This window comes from Anser brachyrhynchus (genome assembly GCF_964034855.1).
Source record: "Anser brachyrhynchus genome assembly, chromosome: 5".
Taxonomy (NCBI): Eukaryota; Metazoa; Chordata; class Aves; order Anseriformes; family Anatidae; genus Anser; species Anser brachyrhynchus.
Window position 1 is genome coordinate 46077309 of NC_137699.1, and position 23570 is coordinate 46100878.

Sequence of the window (23570 nt, forward strand, 5' to 3'; positions counted from 1 at the left end):
TTTCCTCTCCATTCTCTTCCCTTCCCCCTGCCCTGGCCCTCGACTGATTATCTCCATGTTGCTAACCTGCTACACTCTTTTGCATGCTTTAGAATGATTTATTAAAATGTGGAACAGTAGTTTTTAATTAAGATCTTGGAAAGACATGAAATGAAGGGCTGATGAAGGACAGTATTATCTGAAGAAAAATAGTATGCAAAGACAGGGGCAGTGGAGACAAAAGACATGGGCATATTGAGTGGTGTGTATAGTGGTGGTAAGTGGTGGTGTAAGCTATGGTGTAGCTGGTGGTGGTGTAGCTATGCAAAAAGAAGAGGGTGAATATATCACTGCACAACAGTTCTGGTTCAATCAGTTTTTTTTGTGTGTGTGTTTTGGTTCTAAATGCAAATTACTACTACTTTATTATTCCAGGGTTTCTTAGTGGCATAGGAAATTCAGAAAATTTCTTTTACATACAACAGTACCTCCTTCTGTCTCCACATCACACCGTGCAAATATGATATACAGATAGCGGCCAGAAGAAGTTGGTTATGTGGACTTCCTTGTGACGTGAATCCTTAGCCTGTCCTTCAGGGTAGATGTAGATCTGTTGTGGATTGCATTGCCAACAAAAAAAAAAAAAGAGGGAAATAGGGTGTGCCCCAAGGGGTGAGAAAACATGGCTAATCGGATCAGTTCTGAATATAAATAGGATGTAAAGAGACTCTAAAAGGCATTTTAGTGTGCAAGTATGTAGAAAAAAACCACACACAATAATACAAAAAAACAACCTACTGACCAAACAAAAAAACTTTCCCACACAGGAGCAGGTACAGCTTGTGTACATGGGATTGATTGCATGACCACTTAGTGGAAAATCTGCTTCACCAGTATCAGGTGCCAGAACTGAAGTTTTTGAACTCTCACTATGTTGCTTAGTATGAAACGCTGGGTAGAGAACACAGTCAAATACTGGATGGCTATGTAGGGACCAGATTTCTTCCATTGTTACCGTGGAAAGTTTAGAAGACTTCCTTCAGTTCACTGGCTGATTTTATTATTGCACTTTTTTTTTTTTAACTGTTACTTTGTTGACCTGAGGCAGGTCTCATCATTGCAATGTCTGGAAAAGGTTAATTGTCTGTTTAACCTAACTGAATAGAAACAGAATATTTAATTCTACAGTTGTATCATTCACTGTAAATATTCTGGATCAAGGACTTTGTGGGTTTCATGTGTTTGCCCAGCACAATAGTTCCCTTGATTGAGCTCCTGAAGTATTGCTGAAGTAGAATGAATTGATGAATAAATGAATAAATAAATACCTAACCCAGTGTTTCAGAGGCATGAAATCCTTTTTATACACCTGAATGTATATGGTATCATCTATATAGAGAAAAAAATCTTGCTAATACCATATGACAACCGTTTTAAAATAGGAAGCTTCGTAATCCTCACAGGCTTTATCCTAATGTATAATTGCAAATGCCACCAAAATACAATAACAATAAATAATTCTTGTATTAAAACAAATTTGTCAAATTCTTTTTTAATTGTATTGCATAAACAGTTGTTCCATAGGTTAATGGAGTAGGGGAAAAAATAAGAAAAAAGAAGGAACAGTTAAACAGAAGCAGGTGAAACAAATTGGAACAAGTGAGAGAAATAATGATTAGTGTACATAATAACTCCCTGCATTTTTCCCTGAATTTTCTCAATTATCTCGATGTGTTCATAGTGTTTCCTATTCCTGTGGGATATTTGCTAAATTAGACCTATTTGAGAATCCAGAACTGCATGCAAATGAAGCCTGCTGATTTTTCAGTTTTCAAATATACCTTTGAATAGTAACACAGCTGTGCTGCACCAAAGCAGCTGATGTTATTCCTTTGGCAACAGGAGCTGGTACACCATCAGAAATTTGGGATGATTTTCTGAAGTCATTCCAAACTTTCTGGTCCAGATTCTTAGTCTTTCTGTGACTGTTTAGGGCCATTCTGGCAGTTCAAAGCAACTGTAAGTTCAGGATTTCCATCGTGTTAGGAAGAACGAATATTTTAGCCTTCACAACTAATCTGATTATTTGAAGAGAACAGGTCTTTTGTGAGTTTTTTGACACTGTGTTTATGGCTCCATAAAGAGACTGAGCTAGAGAAAAGAAAATACCTGAACAATAGTTAAATACCCATGCATCTTGGCAAGTATTCTGTATCCTATCAATTGAAGACACGGGGGAAGGGTTGGTCGAGAAATGCGTACATATTTCTGAATCATTTGATACACTTACACAGTCATCAAAGCATAAGCTGCTTTGAAATCCAAATGGCAACCATAGGTATTTGGAAAAGGTTCCCTGAGTAGCTTTACTCTACGTGAACTATAGGCATGGTGAAAGCAAGCAGAAACCTCTCATAAATTATTACTAGGGATTCCCTGCAGCATGGTAGTCCTGAATGTCAGTCCACTCACATGCTGTGACTTTTTCCCTGAGCACAGGAGATCAATTGGCTGTGGGGAAGGTGAAAGTATGGCACATTTTGCTTCACCTATTCCCAAAGATTCCTTTGGAACTACTGCTACATAATAAAATAATTCCCCATTTGCTTAACCTTAGGTAGGGATGAACATGCACTCGAGTCTCACTTTCTACTTTCAGCTCTTACACTCTGTTGTGTTCTGACTGGTGAAAAAGAGTTTTCATTGTAGTTGATCACACTCCCATCACACTCAGTCTGGGGTTTCCAAACCTATAATGGAAGAAAGCAACAGATCCTTTCTTAAAGTTTTAATTCATGGTGTCTAGGCTGCAGGCTGAACATCTGTCATTCAGAACATTAATGGCAAAATGCCTTCTTCCTATCTGGTTTATTTAACCCCATGAAAAGCATGTTCTTGCAAAAAAGAAGCTTGGGGGTGGTGGCGGTGGAGGGGGTAGAGATTCTAAATGTGCAGTGTAGCAGCCTGCCTTCAGCAAGAGGTGCAGCAAATAGAAGCAGGGTAGGAGCCATAGACCTTGGATATGACCCTGAATGGACCTTTTTCTGCACCTTATATCTCCCTATTGGATGTATTTATTGTTTTTTGACTTTCTCTTGAGACATACATTTAAGTTAGTTATTTTTGACCATATTGCTGTTTAATCCTATGAGGGATGGAAAGGAAAACAGTTTATAAGGTTTTTAGTGACCTTGAAAGCAGAAACAGCTGCCAAGGTCACGTTCAGCCTGTTAACTGAGTTCAGCAGGGATCTTTCAGGTTGACCAGTTTTTCCCCTGCTAAAGGTATCACATCAGTCAATGGAAATCCCAGAGAGAAAATGGGTTAGACAATTCTCCCTTTTAAGACAAAGATATGTTTATACATACATATATTTGAATCTACATGTGATGTATGTTGCAAATCATGAGGAATATGTGGATTGCAAATACATTCTTACCTTTAAAAGTTGGCTTTTAAACCAGCTTTAATCAGCTATGTATTTCTGGGAGAGGGCAGTAAGCTTATTTCTTTCTATAATCCAGAGACTGACAGCACAAAAGAATCAGGAAAAATGCTTTATAAAATGGCCTGATGGGAGTTCTGTCAGTCTCTTTGCTATCAAATTTGCTTATTTTTTTTTTTTTTTAGGGAAAAATCAAGGGAGTTCCAACCCCTCACCCCCCAATTCCTTTCACATCTTGAGCCTCGGAACGTAATTGAGGTTGTGAAAAGTGTCAGTGTTCTTTGTGATTGGTTGTGAATAATAAAGCTCTTGCAGTTAGAATGCAAATGATTATTTTTCTGGTGATGAATAATCCAGTTTATCCTTCTGTTTGTCTTATTAGGTCTGTAGTAGGAAAAAAAAATCAGTGTGCCTGAAATGGAAGGTGACACATCTATAAGAAAAACACAAAATATTGTTCAAATTTTCTTTTCTCACTATGTTTTGCATTCATGAATAATTCTAAGCTATATTTTTTCAATCTTGTATGCTGCTCTACATAATTAAGATTTGGACTGTAAGGGCAGGAAAAATGAAATGTGTGGAAGGTTTGTGTAAAAGGTTTACAAATTTATTGTGTAAAGAAATAACCAGTTCAGAGAGAGCTCTTTATTTAGCAGTGCACAGTGGCTAAGAACAAAAGGACAAGGGTAGGCAGTGGAAGAAAAACTCAGAAAAAGTCTGTCTATTTTCAAGCATTTAATTTTTTTGTGGCTCTTGGATGGTTTACATTTTTAGGATCTCCTGTGATCTCCTTGTGACTCCTTCATCCTAGTGGTTGGGTCATGAGCTAACTCCAGGTATAGAACTGTTTGATCATTCTTGGTTCCAGCTGAGACTTTTCGTTATCCAGAATAAAATTTAAAAGGAAGTAATGAAAACAATAGTCATCTGATGATTATCATACAGCGTCATAAACATATTTAATGAAGAAGTGTCTTTTAGACTTTAGAACTGCTGTTGCTGTTATGTTTGTCAGAGCTCTGGTGACTGAGCAATTAGAAGGTAGTTGTATATTTGCTATAGTTTTGTTTCTCTTACGTGATTGTAGTTTCTGCATCTACATGAGGCTAAACAGCCATTTTCCAGATGAAAAGCAGTAAGATTTTTTCTGTAGTAAAATGGAATCTTTAAAATCATAACATTCTTTCAAATTTTCACATTTCTTTCAGGAAATCTGTTATAAAAGCTGCAACCATTGTAATGCCCCTCTGATTAATACGTCACAGCCCTTTATTTTCTCTGTCTGTGCCTCTGTACTTTCAAGGCTGGATTACTTCAAGCTTCCAAATTATTTCGCACAGTCTAAGTCTTTACACAGATTTTAGCATCTAAAGTTTCAAAAGGCTTATAAATGTGGTTTGGTCCGATGGGAACCAAACATAAATTCTTCACAGCATTGATTTCAAAGTCATGGTTTGTAGTTGAAGGCTAATACAAAAATCCTGACTGAAATGTTTCATTCTTTGGTAATAGAGAACTTATCAGACTCACATCGTCCAGCCTGGACGTTCTTTCCTTTTTGTCCTTCAACCTACTATGGACACCCACTGGACAGCTCTCCTTGCTTAAATGCTTTGACAAGTCTCAGAACACCCCTGGTGAATGTAGCATTGGCCTTGAACTTGAATCATCCTGCCTAAAGTCTGTATGAGTTTGGAAAGCCAATTAATATCTCTGCATCTGTAAAACAAATGCTATCTTCACTTCCAATCTATAGAATTAAAGTTAAGTACCTTCAAGACATTAAGGAGTTCAATTAAAAAAAAAAAAAGGGAAAGTGATTAAGTAGAAAAGACAGATACAATGAATAGATAGTCTTCCCATGAAGAAAATAAAACAACTGTGCAAAATTGCCCCTTCCCACAGAAGACAGTTTAAATACTCAACAAACATTTATCTTTCTCTTAAGCACTCTCTTTAAAAATATTTATAGTTTAAAAGACATGGAAGACAATAAACAGGAACAACATAAGAAAGTATTCATTATTATTTTGATGCTCTACCTGGGGATTTTATTCTTCAGGCAATTAAATCAATTATAGCTTCTAAAGAAAGTTTATTTTCAGTTCATAAACAGTTTGTGGTTTGTATTCTGCTTAAAAAATATAAAAGAATATTAACACTAGACATTTTAACTATGAATGAAAACAAAAATGAGGTGAGAGGAGAAACAGATGTATTCTCTGTCAAGTTGTAAAATAATTTACATATTTTTCTAAAAGGTAAAAAATACAATGATAAAATGCAACTTGTTAATTTGAGTAATTTAAAAATTAATTTTGAGTAGTGATAAATGTTTTGAAGCTGAATGACACTTTCTATGTAGCCTCAGAAACGCAAGGTACTTACAGCACTAAGTTATCCTTCGGATAAAAAAGTCATGTCCTACCATTGTGCACCTGAAATATCTATTGGCCGCAACTGTCATTAACTAGCCTAAGAGGTGCATCTTTATGTATATAGGCAACTGCCAAATAATTGTTTCGTCTCTCTGTGCCTAAACTGGAGGCAGTGTTACCCAGCCTTTGAGACCAGAACAAATCCTACATTTCTAACAAATGGAATTTGTGGTGTACAGCCTTATCAGTTGCTTTATTACACCTCCATTCATATGGTGGATATGTGAATATTCCACATTTTGATCTGTCAAGAATACCTTCTTCTATTACATGAGTAGAATTAACTCAATGGATAGTGTTAGAGTGGATATGTGTATTTTGGCTGTATAATAATACATCTGTTTGTATGGTGAGAGAGAGAATTCAAGTTTCCAGAAAAACTCAAACTTAAAAAAAAAAAAAGGAGAGACAAGGGGTAAATTCACCTGTCTTGTGATTTGATCCATACTTACCATGTCACAGGGGAGCAATGGAAGAATTATACTGATGGAGGAGATTGAACTTGCATGTCCTAGCATGATGGAAAGGTGGTTCAGTTATAGCATTCTCTCTCTCTAGGCACTCAAGTCAAGTTATAACTGCTCTGAACATCCCTCATGCATTGGCCGAGATAGAAACCACAATCCTTAAGTACTGGGTGGAATCAATGATATATGAGGCCTACTGAATATATTGTGCCAATACCTATGAATTATACCTAATCATAATATGTCATGGATGAAATTTTCTCAGGAAGACTAGGAAAATAAACACACATGCTGAGCAGCTTTGAAAAATGTAGTCAAACTTTTGATGAGTAGTACATTGCTATAAGTTCATTCTAAACCTATTCCTTTCCTCATGTGTATCCAGTGAAACCAAAGATGATATTCTGTTGGTGTATGTTTATTTTATGCATAATTGCTGTCATTAACATAATTGTTTTTCTTATCTATTAAAATGCTTTAGTAGCATGGGATATATTTGTAACTTGTAGAGAGAGGAAAATAACTAAAAATATTGTATCCACATAGACTTGTTTTGTTTTGCAGTAGTTCATACGTTCTCATTCTAACTTTCCAAAATTATTCTACAAAGCAAGATCTTTTGAGACTTTTAAGTGATGTGAACTGATTAAACTGATAATGACTTTATCAAAGATTTAAATAGTAGTCCACTGTGGAATAGAATAATCATAGTTTATATATTGCAAATTCATTTGAAGATCATTTCAATAAATGAATATTTACAGTATGTGAGAATTTCCTGTTTTGTATTTTTATGTATGCAAGTTGGCCTTACAGCTCAATTGTCTTCCTTAGTAGGGGTGTTTTTTTCACAATTTAAAAGTGGGCCACAGAATAGTTTGTTGTTAATTTCTTAGACACGTGCAGCTTTGAGCAATTGGATATGCTGCTCTTCAAGCCATCTGGATTCACAGAAGCAACGTCCTTTGCTGAAAACTAAACTAAGAGGACATGCTGCAACTTTTGGAAGTGATAGAGAAATTTTAAGACATTAAATGTACTCTCTAAGTGTTTAGGAAGTATTTTGAAAGGGATTCAGTAACAAATACTGCAATAAATCTTTTTTATGAGGTCAAGAGGTTGTATCAGAGGAACAGAAGTTGGAAAATAAGACAGTTATGCTTCTCCATTTTAAACTCCAAGGCAGTCAGTGCAGTGTGATCATGGAACAATTACAGTTCATGCTTTCTCAGCTCTGGATTCCCCAGAGGTCAAATTCTGGAAATTAGAATATCTTAATAAGTGTCACAGCCATAATAGTTTAAAGTTTTTGAGAGACTCTGGTATGCATTCCAAATTATGAAATTGAGCAGTTACCCTCTTTTACATCTCTTGCATAGAAAAAAGGAATATGGAGATAAATTGCTTGTGTAAACTCTCAGAATTTTCTGTGTTCCATTCACTGTGCATATCTGGAACACCAGCTGAGTACTAGTTTTATATTGAATGTGACTGTGCTACAGCTTTTAGCAGGATAACAGAAATTAACCCTAGCTAAGACTAGCATTTGCAAGTTTTCAGAAACTCACCAGGACTATCTCTCAGAAGAGAAATTGTTCTTTTTGCTCCCAGTGCACTCTCTTCAGCCACCCTTCTAATAGCAGAGAGCTCTTAATCTACATTTCATTTCTACATTTCCTACATTTCTTCTTCCTATTCCTGTTCTTATTTCAGGGCAGGGAAGGTGGTGCGTGGTGTTGGATTGTTTCATGCTGAAGCCAGTTCTCGTTCCATCACTGCTGTGCTTCTCTGGTTCCATCAAAATTCATTCATCATTCTTCTGGGTGATTCTTACTGTCATACCATTGATATGGCATATAGTAACCACAGTAGGGATGATATACAGCAATATATATAGCAATTAACATCACACAATTCAAATCATGGGCTATTCTCACCCAACATCAAATCCCCTTGAGGTACATATTGAACTTCCCAACCCATCCACATTACCCAAGAAGTACACCCAGATCCTTGAGCAAAAGCAATCCCTCATGGGTTTACCTTTGCCTGAGGCAGGAATAATCCAGATTGTCTTTCTCAGCTTGTTTTAACTTTGTGTTGACTAACCAGGTGGCCTTTCCTAAATGTGTATCCCAGCACCCATTGCTCTCAGTTTAGACTTCAACAGTCTGTTACATCATTTAATTTTCCCAGAGGCTGGTGCGTGATAGGGAATGTGATATATCCATTCAATGACATGTTTTTTGGCTGTTGTGGTTTAACCCGGCTGGCAGCTAAACTTTGAGATAAAGACAGTTTATTAAGACAGGAAAATAATAACAATAATAATAATAATGATAATAGCATTACTAATAATAATGTGTACGAAACGAGTGATGCACAATGCCATTGCTCACCACCCGTTGACCGATGCCCAGCCTATCCTCGAGCAGCCGGCCCCCCACCCCGGCCAGCCACCCCTATATATTGTTTAGCATGACGTCAGATGGTATGGAATACCCCTTTGGCCAGTTTGGGTCAGCTGTCCTGGGTCTGTCCCCTCCCAGCTCCTGCTGCACCCCCAGCCTGCCCGCTGGCAGGACAGAGCGAGAAGCTGAAAAGTCCTTGGCTTGGTGTAAGCACTGCTCTGCGACAATTAAAACATCAGCATGTTATCAGCGCTCTTCTCATCCTAATCCAAAACATAGCACCCTACCAGCTACTAGGAGGAAAATTAACTCTGTCCTAACTGGAACCAGGACATGGCCGAGATGTCTATGAGGTTGTTTTGGAAATTAGACCTCTTGTCTGATTCAGTTGTTTTCAGGGTGCCATTCCATAAGACTTGCTTTTCAAGGCCCAGGATAGTGTTCTGGGTGGTGGTATGGGGCACAAGATATGTTTCCAGCCATCCAGTGGTTGATTCCACCATTGTAAGTACGTGGCGCTTGCTGTGGCAGGTTTGTGGAAGCACAGTATAATCAATCTGCCAGGCCTCCCTATGTTTATATTTTAGACATTTTCCTGCATACCAGAGATGCTTAACCACTTGGTTTGCTTGATTGCAGCATGTTTCACAGTCACAGATAGCCTGTGCAATAGAGTCCATCGTCAAGTCCACCCATTGATCATGAGGGCATATTGCTGGCTCATGGTTAACCTGCTGTTCACCAGCACTCCCAGGTCCTTCTCCATAGAGCTGCTTTCCAGCAGGCAACCCCCAGCCTCTACTGGTGCATGGGGTTATTCCTCCCTGGGTGCAGGACCCTGCGCTTGTGTTTGTTGCACTTCATGAGGTTCCATTCTGCCCAGGTCTCTCCGAATGGCAGCACAGCCTTCTGGGGTATCAGCCACTCCTCCTAGTTTTGTATCATCACCGAACTTGGTGAGGGTGCACTCTGTCCTTTCATCCAGGTCACTGATGAGTAAGTTGAACAAGACTGGACCCAGTACTGATTACAACCTCTGAGCTCTGCCATTCAGCCATACTAATCACAAATGATAAGTATAGCTCCATATCAAATACTTCTAAGATGTGTGAATTCCTTCTTCAGAAGAGTGTGGTGAAACAACTTTTATCAAAGGCAAGTTAAAGCAGACTGCCTTTCTTAGGAATAAGGTGTAGTCCTTGATTTTGCTAAAGTTATACATTTTTTTTTTGCAACAGGATAAAACGAATTTATAGTGAAAATAAGATCTCCATATTGACCTCTGGCTGGGAGGATTTGTGTTTTCTCTTTTTTTTTAGCATTGCTTTAACAGCAGTAAAAATATCCAAGCACAGAACTCTGAGGCATATTCTACTAAACACAAAAATGCTTCCCGATTTATCCTATTTTTTTGGTGCAACGGTACTTTTGTATCTGAATAAGACAGAATGTAATTTCCAGATTTAGTTCAGATAAGAAAGCAGATTGATCTATAAAATAACTGGCGGGCCTAGACTTCAAATGCTAAAAGTTCCAGGCTGGATAGTAATGAGATTTGTAACAAGATTAAAAACAGAAACAAACAAACAAAACAGAAGAGTCAACATGAAAAAGCAGCATCTCCATTTTGAATTATTCATTATTTTCGCAGTTGTGTTGATGAGATGATACCTGCCATTAAAGATTTTAAATTCAGTAAAGTGTTTTTTTGTTTGTTTGTTTGTTTTGTTTTGTTTTCAGGGAGGTCTAGATGTGATGACAAGATTGCATTCAAAGTGTCCTCTTTTGGGGCTATGAAGAAAGAGTGGAAGAGATATCTTTTTGTTTCTTGTTTCCTGCATGGTTTCTGCATGTGGCATGATACAGTCTGTTAGAAAGGCCATTCCAGAGCATTGGAGCAGAAGGTGGACTGTTTGCTTTATCCTGGCTGCAAAGTGGATGAGCAACTACATTTTCCTAAGAGCAATTCATGAATAATGCTCGGCTGTGGGGGAGCGTTATGGACAGAAACAGGGATAGAAAGGGAGATAATGAGACAAAACAAAAGAGGTACATGGTTGGAAATCTGAGGTAATGGAAGATACCCTAGAAATTTTCTTGATGTACTGGGTCTGGCTGGGATAGGGCTAACTTTTTTCAGGGAGGTACTGATCTCTTCTCTCTGGTGACCAGTGGTAGGACCTGAGGAAACAGCATGAAGCTCTATCAGTGGAGGTTCAGGATGGGTATTAGGAAAAGATTCTTTACTGAGAGGGTGGTCGGGCACTGGAACAGGGTCCCCAGAGCACTGGTCACAGCACTGAGCCTTTTGGTGTTCAAGAAGTGTTTGGACAACTCTGTCATATGTAGGGTCTGATTTTTGGGTGGTACTGTGTGGAGCCAGGATTTGGACCCAATGATCCATGTGAGTCCCTTCCAAGTCAAGATATTCTGTGATTCTATGATTATTTGACACTATGTACGGAGCTGTTTCCCAGCTATTGCTGACCAGTTCTTGCACAGCTTTCTCTCTTTCCCACTCTGCCCTGCCTCTCTCCCACAGCTCTGCAGGTAGTGTGGGAGTGGGTGAGGGGTTGTGATGGGACACAGCCAGGACAACTGACCTGAATCGACCAAAGGGACATCTCATACCATGTGATGTCCTGCTCAGCAATAAACACTCACAAAAAGGAGGTCGTGGGGACACTCATGGTTATGGTGTCTGTTTCTCCAAGCAGCTGTTACATGTGCTGAGGCCCTGCTTTCAGGAAGTGGCTAAACATCTGCCTGCATATGAGAATTAGTGAATAAATTCCTTCTTTGCTTTGCTTGCATGCGCAATTTTTGCTTCTCCTATTAAACTGTCTTCATCTCAATCCACAACTCTTCTCACCTTCCTTCTATTTTCTCCCTGTCCCAGGGGGCAGGAGAGTGAACAAGAGACAGTGAGTGTTCAGATGCTATCTGGAGTTAACCCACAACAGTGGATCATATTACAGTAAAAAAAAAAGCAAGCAAACAAACAAACAACAAAAAAAAACAACAGCAGTGACATGTCCTGCATGGAGTTTGATCCTGGAAGAAGGACATACACCATCATTATCTTTCATGTGGCGGTTGTTTTTGTTTCTTAGTGTTTTTTTTTTTTTTTGCCTTTTTTTTTTTTTAAATCTCTGCTGGACACAATATTATTGCATATTCTCTTTAAAAGTTTATCTTTATATTCCAATAAAATCTGCTTTAGATATTCAAAGTTACTTTGATCTTTGTAGCATGCTCACTTAATGGAAAGATCGAGGCAGGCACACCTCAAGTCCATGACCAGACTGCAGGATGGTAGAAAAAAATAACTACTGGTTTCAGCAAAAAGGTAGAAAATCAAGGAATACCGGCCCTTATATTCTAGGCCAGGAGCACTCCAACTGCCATACTGCCCCACTGGAGCTGACAGCTTTTGCGAACTTCAAGGGGGATTCTCCGAACAAAATATACAACCGTTTATATCATCACACATTCCATGCTAAGTGCTGATCTGATGATGGTTCAGTGGCTGACAATACAGTTCTCTTTCATTGTCCCAGTTGTGACAGCGCTAGTCCATAACAGGTAACCTGGCAAGAACTGTACAGAGCATGGATCCTGGACCAGATTTTCATCCCGGAGGTGGCTAGTGTGAACCGAATTTATTGGTGCCTCAGTACAGAGGATGTATTATTGGCCCTGCTAACGTTGCATGTACCTTCTGGAAAGGTAGATGGCCCACTATCCTCCGTGTTTTCAATGTGGCCTATTTTACTGCACTTTCTCAATGTTCAGTATGGGATTTTACTGCCCTACGGGGAAAAAAGTCTTTTAGTTAAGGTACAGAACTGAAAGCAAAGCTTAAAACTGTCTGTTTGCCTCGGTTTCCAATTACAATAAAAGAGGACTTCACTTTTGTCAGTTTTGAAAAGCTTTGAAATTTTTCTGTCTGCATGGTATAATATTTGTATTGTGTTTCCTGCTAAAGGCCAGAAAACACGATTACTGGAAACAAAATCAAGTATTCAATATCAAATATTTAAGTGCATTTCTTCAGTTTCCTGAGAAACTGCGTAGACTTACAGAAAATTATTAAATTTTACATCTAGCAGCAAGAAAAACACAATCTTTTTCCTTTATACCATGGCAATGAGCCTCATATCAACCTCAGAGTATAGCAAAGGATAGGTGAATAAGTCATAACACACAGTTGAAGTAGAAATATAAAATAAGTGTGTTAATTTATAAATTCAATGAGATCCCATAATATTTGTCTGTATGATAATTGAGCTTCAGCTTTTATTTATTTATTTATTTAGGCAGGAGTACTGGAAATTAAAATTGGCTGACCAAGTCATTCAAGATCTTAGAGAAGCTATTTGCAAAAGTTTGCATCTTCAATGTTTATTTATTAATTATTATTATTTTTTTTTTATTTTTTTTAATTCAACAGTGGGAAAAGTGTTTTATGCCATAATTGAGTTTAAAAGACTTGTTACTGAGGTTATTATTGACCATTTTGAAAAGTAAATCTCCAGATCTGCTGTAGTGTAATCATCCAGCACCTCAGTGGGGTAGTAGGTTTACTATGCAAATATATTTAGAGTGTAGGCACTCCACAAAATAATCTTTTTATTATTGAAAAAGAACATTATTATTAAGAACAGACACCCACTGAGAACGTTACTAGCTGTTACTGTTTGCAAGATATTTGTTAGAGTTGGAGGCAATTTCATTCAGTTGAATGGCTGTTTAGATCACAGCTAGTTCTTGAACCTGTGGTTAAAATTTTCCTGTAAATTGTTTCCACCTCTGTGAAAATGATCCTCCTGACACTTTTTCATCCTCTCTGAAAGCTGTGCTACCTTTGCTGTAGTCTGCAGATGGTACCCTGTGCTCAGTTTGTCAGAAAGCTATGCGTGTAGGTGGGTGGCTAGTCCCTCCTGGCTCTGCAGCCCTAGCCTGCCCGCACATTCCTTGGCTTCTGCCCCAAACTAAGCAACAGCAAAAAAAGAAACTCTGGCATTTGATATGGTAAAATAATCTTTGTAGGGCAGATCTGGATGTAAGCCAAGCTGACACATCCCAAAATACCGAATGCTGTGAAGCAGTTTCAGTTCAAAATCCACAATACTTACATTCAGCTCAGCATCATAGCAAAAAATAAACTTACTTGAAATAAGACTTTTTTTCTAAAATGCCTTAGTGAAAAAGTCTAGTCAGGTCACTGCAGAAACTTCTGTGTTTTTCTTGATTTCAAACCAATCTACAATTCTGTCTCCCTTCTTACTGTAGGAAACAGTTATTCTTAGATCTAAGAGATCATTCTTTGTTACTTAGGAAAGCTTCAGTTAGGGCTTCACAGAATCATAGAATAGTTTGGGTTGGAGGGGACCATAAAGATCATTTAGTTCCAACCCTCCTGCCATGGGCAGGGACACCTTCCACTAGACCAGGTTGCTCAAAGCCCCATCCAGCCTGGCCTTGAACACCTCCAGGCACAATCTGCAATATAACAGCCTAAACAAAGCCCATGCAAGAAATCCTATTTAAAGCTAACGTGATAATAGAATTTATACCTGATTAATCTTTACAGAATCCAACCCTTCCTTAATCTCTTTTGAAAGGAGATTAGGAAGTTCTTCCTTTCATTTTTAACAAGCTACTACCAGGGACCTCAGTAAACTAAAGCCACTTATATCCACCAAGGTTGTCCTTTGAGTTTTAGGGTGACGATTAGCCAAAAGTGCCTATTATTAGTCATATTGGTAAGTAGACCCATCTCCTTGCTTTCTGTTTCCCCTCCTCCTAAATTCTTTTCCCTGGCTACTTGAACATGATATCCTATCTCATCATATGATTAGAATGTTTAAAATCTTAAATAAAATGACATGGTCTGATTTCACTGAATAAATATTCAGTTACCACTTGCTTGTGTTTGCTTATGCCATAATGAATATTGACACCCGTGTCTACTTTCTTTCTTACCTTATTTTTTCTTACACTTATTCTAAAGCAAATGAAAGATACATGACTAAACATGAAGAGAGCAAGAGCAGTGCTATGTTGAAGTTTACTCATACAAATTCCATCTCTAGGGTTTCTACTTTTCACTTTTTAGTTATATTAAACCTTCATCCTACACTAGTTTAGACTTTATTTAGTTAAATGTATTTTCTTACTCCTGCAGTCTCTCTTGCAATATAGTATTGATGTCTTCACACTCTGTATACGTTATTGGCAATTAAGTAAACATCTTGAATTATTGATGAAATCTAGACCTAGGTATATCCAATTAAAGGTATCATTAGCCCACAACTGACATCCTTCCCCTACAAACACTACCGACTTCTAAAGTACCTTGTCAGTTCAAAAACATCAGCAATGTTCCTTCTTGATCCCTAGTACTGATCTTTTTACACCCTGAAGCATGAAATTCACTTACACTTTTTCTTTTTCCCTTTTTTTTCAGTGCTTGGGAGCTACAAACAGAAGTACTATAATGAACAACATTGTGTTCCAATTCCTTCTTAAATCCATGCTTTCTGACACATTCTTTCAATGAATTCCAAAGGTATAGTCTGATGCCCAGAAATATAATTGCCAATACATAAAGCTGCAGACCACCACAACAACTTTTGCTCACCCCATGTTCAAATTAATGGCAAAACAGCGGTTGACCTCAATGGCAAACTGCTGATACACTGAACACAGTGGAAAACATTTACCGTTGCTGTAAAGCCGTTAGAGACCAACAGGATATAATTGGTTCAGAAAAAATTCTCTGTATGGGATAAGTGAAGAATGTAGGTTTATTAACATTAATACCAAAACATTGAAGATTGTCGTATTAATAATTACTGGAATGCTGATATGTTTCAGGAGCAAAAGCCTATGTCTGGAAAAGATGTTAAACATTTAGAAACAATTCTTCCTGCATTACTCTCTGTAAATAAATTCTACTGAGGTATCATTTTTGTATAATATTTTTCATTCTCCTTGTCTAAACATTTGTTTAGTGTTGTCATGTACTGCTAAACAGCTGCCACGTTTGATTTTGGGCACAGCTTTGTTTCAGTGATGAGTGAAAAGATTCCTAGACGTACATTTTCAATTATTACTATTAACAAAGAGCTTGGGAATGGCTGCCTAAGCATTAGAAACTTCTCATTTTGTGTTTTATAAACTTTTACTCTGAGATGTTAAACCTGATAGTAATTTTCAAGCAGACCTCTACGATAAACAAACAGAGTTCATTTGTATCACTTGTCAGAGTTTTAAGACTTTTTCAGGAGCTCTTTCTTACTCTCAACAGCTGTTTTTAAGGTGTTCAGTATCTAAGGTCAGCTCCAGAGGCTTCTGGGTTGGAAGCAAGCAACCAACTCTGCTGTCATGAAGAAGAACGGCACTGTCCTGTGCTTCAGATTTTCCTGTCATGGATTTTCCTTGTTCATGTTTAGAAAAATGCCATTTTCACTTCTTACAGAGTAGTCCTGCATAACTTATCTAACTGTGCAAAGGAAATATATGTGTGTATGTGAAAACGTGCACCCTCTCTCTCTTTAAATAAATACAATATATACATCACAGCTGCACTAGTACTCCAACATAAAACCATGGAATATTTAGTTTTTCAACACATTTTAGATGACTTTGTCACTAGGAATCTTGACTAAGTAAGAAATGTGATACTGAAGGAGAGGATTAAGTCAAAATGTGTCTGAAAAAATGTAAAAGTAGATGTGAGAGCTGTTCTTAGAGACCCTCAACTAGATCATATCTGGGATTTTAAACAGTGTGACCTCTTGATAACCACCTTTTACTTCACTGCTAGTAAGATACTGTATATTTATACAGGGGATCATTAACAGTACAACTGCAATGTAATTGAGTGCAGGATTTAATAACAACATTGAAGTTAAAATACCGTAGGAATATAAAATTCCTTTTCCATCTTGCTCAGCCTAACTGGGGGCTTTTCCCCTTTCCCTCTTTCTTTCTTTCTCTCTCTTTTTTTTTTTTTTTTCAATAGTCTACTATTTCACTTAGCCTAATGGCAGGGAAGAGGGTCAGCAGAAAAGGTTTATTTTGATAACAGTCTTGTTCGCATGGAAGAAGATTGCATTACATGCAGCTCCATCCCCAGATAAGAAAGTGCTCAAAGAAAGAGCAGCAGACCCCAATTATAATGAGCTTCCAGCCTTCAATCTAAAATGGAGTGGGACTGCTTATTTAAGGTGAGTTTTTTTTTATAAATGAGTCATGTTAGGGGAATGATGCCCAATTCACTAATTGCTCTGATAGGAACCTGAACTGTCTCATAAAAGGAAAAGGTCACATTGGAAATTCGTGCCTTTTCCTGTTATGATCATCCTAATTAGCTTGTGATAAAACTGAGAAGTGAGGTGGGGAGTAGAAGTGAAAGATTTTTGTTCTTGACGAACCCATGTGGGAAATAAAGAAGCACTAGGGACATGATTAGTTGGAATATGTCAAATGTTTGAACCCAAGTTGTGTCTGCTTTTATTTCATGTAAGTGTCATGACTTGGGCAGGTAGTTTAATGGAAATATACCAAATATATCCAGGATCCTCTGTGTGGACTGGAGACTTGACAATTGATTTTCATTAACAATTATTTTAAACAATATTACAAAAGATTATTCTTTAGTTCATTGTATGTATCCCCAAGGATACATACAAGGATTCCCTATTAAGGGAAAGAAAGCCATAATTCCAGGATTGTCAGGTGGCTTAATTATTCATTTTAATTGTTTGGGTTTTATGAAAAAACCTATCTATACATTTGAAGATTATGTTCCATATAAATTATGATTACTTTCTAAACCCTGGCCATTGCAAAGGGTACACATACACACCAGTTCCAATAGCTTGGAAATATGGCTAGTAATGGCCATATTTGGTTGGACAATCAAAAAAAACAAGAACGCTGTTCATAAAGGAAGATAACTGTTAACAATGAACTGAGAGCTAAGAAGTCTTACCAGGGAGAAAGCAAGAGGTACTGAGTGCTTTCAGCTGTTGTTGAAATATACAAGATTTAGGTGGTTTAAGCACATCAAAGAAGGTATAAGGTTATGGTTGCAAGGTTCTGGTGGTCCCATTTCACAACAATAGTAACTCTCTTCATAGTGTCATGTGATGACCCTGATGATCAAATGCTGAAATTTCTTCCTAGTGCTTATGCACAAGTTTGAAAGCCAAGACAGGCTTAGTACAAAAAAACAGGTTAGTACAAAAAAAATCATATGCAGGTCCATGACCTCAGAAAATTTGCTAACTGATGTATTCACTTCAACAGATTTTTTAAAGCTTTCATTTATATTACAAAAATGCTTCTTTTCCTTGCTTTTTAAAGCATATCAAATCTTCAAGTGTTGTGGGAATAATATGATATGGACATAATGCTATGTTTTTTTTTTGGTGTGTGTGTGTGTGTTGTATCATTTTTGAAGTTCAGCTGCATTCTATCTTTTGAGAGAATAGTGCTAAAAAATATGGTCAGCCGGAAGTAACTCTGAGCAGGATAGATTGGCTGCAACATAAACATGGAAGATTTTTCTCTGCATCTTCAACTCAGCAGTGCTTTGCAATAAAAGACTCAGGCATAATTTCACAGAAGTATGGAAAAATGTTTTCCCTTATATTGAAGTTTACTTTTAAGGTATGTGGCAGCTTTACTTTGTCATCACCCTTATGGCTGCAACATTTTATTTCAGCTTTTGTTCTTCAATATTAAACTGAAATTATTTTTGTCAGCTTATCGAGGAGCAGTTGTTTTCCTTTACAATTTTCTTTAATGCACCTGGAAAACTGTTTTATACTTAAGAATTTTCAAAACTTATGTTCCTGTACAAGTGTTTTAAGTTTACATATAAGGCTATCCTGCAAATGGCAATAATTGTCACAAACCATGTTCTTTTCCTCCCTTACTCACTCTATAAAAACACTTCCTTCTACAGGATGGGAAGTCGCTAAATTGCTCCTGAAAATTAAATGCACACTGAAATTGAGGGATCGAAGTTGTGTTGTTCAAAATGTCATATATAAAGTACACTAGTATATGTTTACATTTTGCCTTAGAGATGAAAGATACTGACTTTCAATATACAATTATTTGCTTTGGTCTGGAGTTGAAGAAGCTGGTAGAAAGAGTTAATGCATTTGACTCTCACTGTAGACTAAATTCAAAAGGTCTCTGTTTATTTCCCAGCCTTTTACTCTTATCCTTCCAACCAACTTTGGAAAAGCCAACATAGTATGTTTAACAGCTAATTAGGGGCCTTGACCTGAAATATGAGAACAGAAGAAGGAGTTTCGGGTCAAGAGGAAGGTGATTAGAAGGAACTGAAAGACATGGTAACCTTCTCTTCCCTGTCACCCTCTCCCTCCCTTGGAATAGTAGAAGAGTGATCATTTTTCTGATTCTTTCAGTATCAGCAGCTCCTGCATCACCACCCTGTGACTCTATCATCCTCCTTTCATCCTTAATCCTGTTTTCTGCTTCTAGATAATTTAAAAAAGGAAGCAAGTAGCATTCTCTCCAGCTTCATTAATTACATGGGAGGATAGGCAAAAATGACTCAGATCTTTGCTATTTATAAATCAGTAAATCTGGATCATAAAACTCTGCTAGCAACAGAAGCAAGTCAAGACAGTACCAGTGTCTTATTTTTTTACCAGTTCATTATTTGTCTATCAAAAATGGAAAATGAGTTCAATGAATTTTAGATATTGATATCAATCACTTTTGTATATACAATCCGTATTAAACTGTAATTATTAGAGCTATGAAAAACTCAGCTGTACCTTTTTCACAAACTGGCAACACATTTAATCTGATTTTCATTTATGTATGCTGAATATTCTCCAAACTTTTGTGTCATTGGTGTGAACAAAGATAGTGTCTCAAAGCAAAACTCTATCAAGAAAATGTGTAAACTTGCCTAGCAACAGCCACAGTGCATCTGATGAACAGCCCATCATAGCTCCAAGTATAACTATGATTTACGCAGCATTTACATCGAAAAAAACCACCACCACTAAAAATAGATTATTCTAGGTTCACTTTAATCACTGAGCCATTAACTGATTTATAGACTTGAGATTTCATCATAACACAATTCCTCTGGAATGGAACTACAGAAACTGGGAAGTCTTGTCAGAGGAATAAAAAGAAATAAATAAGCAAGCAACAAAAAAAACTAAAGGTATTCTGTTTCTTCTGTCCACTCTATGCTTATCAGTGTTAGAATTGTTAATCTGCACGACAAGATATGTTTGTGAACCAGAAGGAATTTAAAACTTGTTAGTCAGGTCCAAGTAGAAATCTGTTTTTCTCAAAGTCCAGAGTATCTTCAGAGTGTCAATTCACCTTCAGTATTCAGTACCTCAGAGTTAATGGGCAGCCCATACTAATTCTGTAACACACAGACAGGAGCAAACAGGCCCCACCTGGGGCAGTTTCTCCTATTGGAAAACAATAGGAATATGCAGATTTGTCCTTCTTTAATCAATGATCTATGGGCATGAGGGATATTATACACTTGCTAATGACATACCTGAAACATGGAATAATCAATGGTCCATTAAATGCTAAATACAACCATTTAATCCGTCTGTGCATTTTTAATTGTAATTATTACGTGCTAATGTGTCTGAATATTCATTGCCCAAAAGTATGCTATAAGATCTTGTTGTTAATGTCTAGAACTGATACAACTTTAACTCAGAAATATCAGAGACCTGTCTATGTCTCTGGAATAAAATGTCTTCTATGCTACTTTTACAACAGCATATAACAAAGAAACAGAAGTCTCCAGAAGCAAAAGCAAAAGCAAATTGTTGGCAGTGATAAACAAATAAAGAGAAACTATATAGGGTTCCAAAAAAAAAAAAAACAAAAAACAAAAAGATTTAATTGTTTCTTCACACCTCAAAAGTTATTTCATGAACTACATGGATGTCACCTAGCTCTATTCTATAATTATTTATACATATAAAAATGAAGGAAATACATTACATTTTATACTGGTAAATTCTACATTATAAACTGAGTTAGTACATCCTGATGTACATATATTGAGAAAGAATAGCTTAATTCTTTCTTCGGAATCTTCTATGCAAATGCTTAAGAAAGATTCTAACTTCCTGACAGTATCAAGCATAAATCTCTCAAAGTATAAACACTCATGTTTGCATTTTGAGTGTAAAACAGAACGTGGGTAACAGAGAACAAAATTTTCAATGGGGGATTCCACATTAAATAAATGTCCTTCATTTGGGAGTTCATTATTTGCTTTAATCCGGTTTTAGATAAATACCCAGAATTGTCATCTGGAGAGGGCAAAAGAAATAACTGCTTTGCTTCCACAAGATAAATGGTTATTTTAAATTCCAGATTCAGTCATACATGTTCATCATTTATATTCACTTTCAAATGCTACTACTAATAACAAATTTTGTCTGATCTGTAATTCAGCTATATTGAAAGAAGTTGAGAATTGGATTTCAAATTTTTTTCTTTTTTTTTAATATAGAATAGGATAACACTATTTATGAATATGAATATTTAATTATATTTGGATTATATGTGAAGCTGTAATTTGACAGTCTCTATTTCCTTTGTCACAAAGCTTGGGAATAAAATTTTTGCTAGTGTGTTAGAATACACAGCTGGGAATAGAAGAGTTTTGGAGATGATGCTCAGGGGCGGTTAGTTTCGTATGTCTCCCAGTAATGATCTGAACAAAATACTACAGGTCAGTATATCTGTTTTGCAATTGCCACTTCTTAAGCTTGAATTCATGTTTGGTAGTTAGACTGAGGTAGCAGTTAAGTGTTAAAGCCTTGTTTTCTATTTTTAAATGGTAAACGAACCCTAGCTAAAAATTTTATTGTTTTCATGTCCGCTTCCTGCAAGCATTAGCTCAGGAAGTGATAAAGCTGGCACAATTACCTATAGTCTTTTCAGTGAGTAATGCCAAGTGATTTCCTGGCTAGTTATAAACAATGGATTAGGAAATAAGCCTCGTGACCAGGAAAGTCTAATTATTTTTATAGTTTTTTTCTTAAAGCTAACTGGCCTAAAGCAATAGATGCAATCAAATATGTGAATACAATACCTTTAACTAGTGATGAACAAACAATTAAATGTCTGAAGTATCATTTTTATCAGAGTTTTTCTTCTGGTATTGATAACAGTGATATTAGTTATTTTTTTCCTTTATCTAAAACTATATTTTTTTTAGGTTTTGTTCAAAGTACACTAATATGTTTGAATGCCTTAAAAATATACTTAAAAATAAACTGGGGCCAGAATCTCAGCTGAAGTCTTGCATGCTTCAAATGATCTTTTAGCTACTTCAATTCCTAACAGAAGTGAGGAAAACAGACCTGGGAAAAAGTTAAGAAAACATTTTTAATGATTTTTATATATACATGCCACAATTTGCTTTAGATCTGCTTTAAATTTAATTTTACATCATTTGCACCTTTCTTGATTGCATGATGCACTTTATTCTTTAAAATCCTACCAAACTGTGTACATTGATAGAGCAGGAAGATGGACTTCATCCATTGGTGGTTATAAGATCTTCTAACCTCACATAAGCCAATGCAAATATTCTGCTGACTAGAATGGCAAAAGGAATAGATATTAACATAGTACCAGGCAGTGGAGTTTCTTTTAAGAAAGCTGAAGATATAGGAAGACCTTTTTCCCCAGAGATGTTAAAATTTTGGGTCTGGGTCCTACAGGACTTAAAGGATAAATCATCACTGAGAACAGTCAGCAAAACAGCCTCAGAATAAGATAAAGAAAGAGAAAGCCCATTTCCTTTACAAAGAATGAAAGACCAAAAATATTCGGCAATTGGGTGGTTGGGCTGCCTTACCTCAGTTTCCCTTAGGAAGGCTTTTAGGACATTGGAAGTTCTTAGTTTTGTTGTTTGAAAAATACTTTGAATTGTTTATATTGAATAATTCCATACAAATGACAAATGGTATCTCTTTTGGACAGATGCATTGTTGGCAGAACCCAGATGAGAGAGATTTATTTATTTATTTATTTATTTATTAGTGGTTGGCTGGGTTTTAATTTGTTTGTATAATATTTTGTTCAGTGTAACTTTGAAGGCAGACTGACTGGTCTCTATTGGAGTTTTTGGAAATCTGATGGAGGAAGAAATTGAAGAAATCAGCATGTATAAAAATCCTTCACCCTCCCACAGAGAAAAGAAAAATTGTGAAACTATTACTAAAGTAGTTGTGGTTTTCCTAGTGTTTAATCTTATAAAAAAAGTTAAAAGGCACACGAGTAATTCTTCATCTGGTCTTTCTCCCTCATTCCTTGCTGCCACTAGTCCTAAAATTCATGGTAATACAGGAAATAGATAGCAACCAGAAGCTAAAATGTAAAGCTGAGACTTCCAGTGACATTAGAGAAGAAAGAAAATGTATTAGCAAAGAACTTGGGCCTTGGGTCAAGATGTCCTCCCCCCCCCCCCCGCCCCCCGAAGTAAACAGGTATGTCTATATATAGCTACTTGTTTGTACTGTTAATTTTAGAACTTACTTGACACATGGAATTTCTGTAGAGAGAAATAAATACTGTATTCCTAGAGAACATATATTTTTACATATATTATATACATATACACACAATATTATTTGTCTTGAAGATGTTACATGTATATATTTCAGCTTCAAGATGAATAACCTTGTAAAGAACTGAATTTATATCATTAAGATTTAATAAATCTCTCACACTAAATTTAAAGCTTCTTGTGCATTTGTATTTAAATTAA

At 36.7% G+C, this 23570-nt stretch overlaps 1 protein-coding gene across 28 annotated transcripts in view; it reads left to right on the forward strand.

Annotated features, from left to right (window-relative positions):
• Positions 1 to 23570, forward strand: part of LOC308195746 (uncharacterized protein) — a 262179-nt gene that overhangs the window by 49206 nt on the left and 189403 nt on the right. For 2 of the 28 annotated variants that reach the window (XR_013951806.1, XR_013951825.1), the window contains one exon: positions 15216 to 16763. The exons of 23 other annotated variants lie outside the window; for them this stretch is intronic. The gene's annotated coding sequence lies outside the window, so the exon portion shown is untranslated. 3 more of the 28 variants (XR_013951799.1, XR_013951809.1, XR_013951818.1) reach the window with 3 other exon arrangements.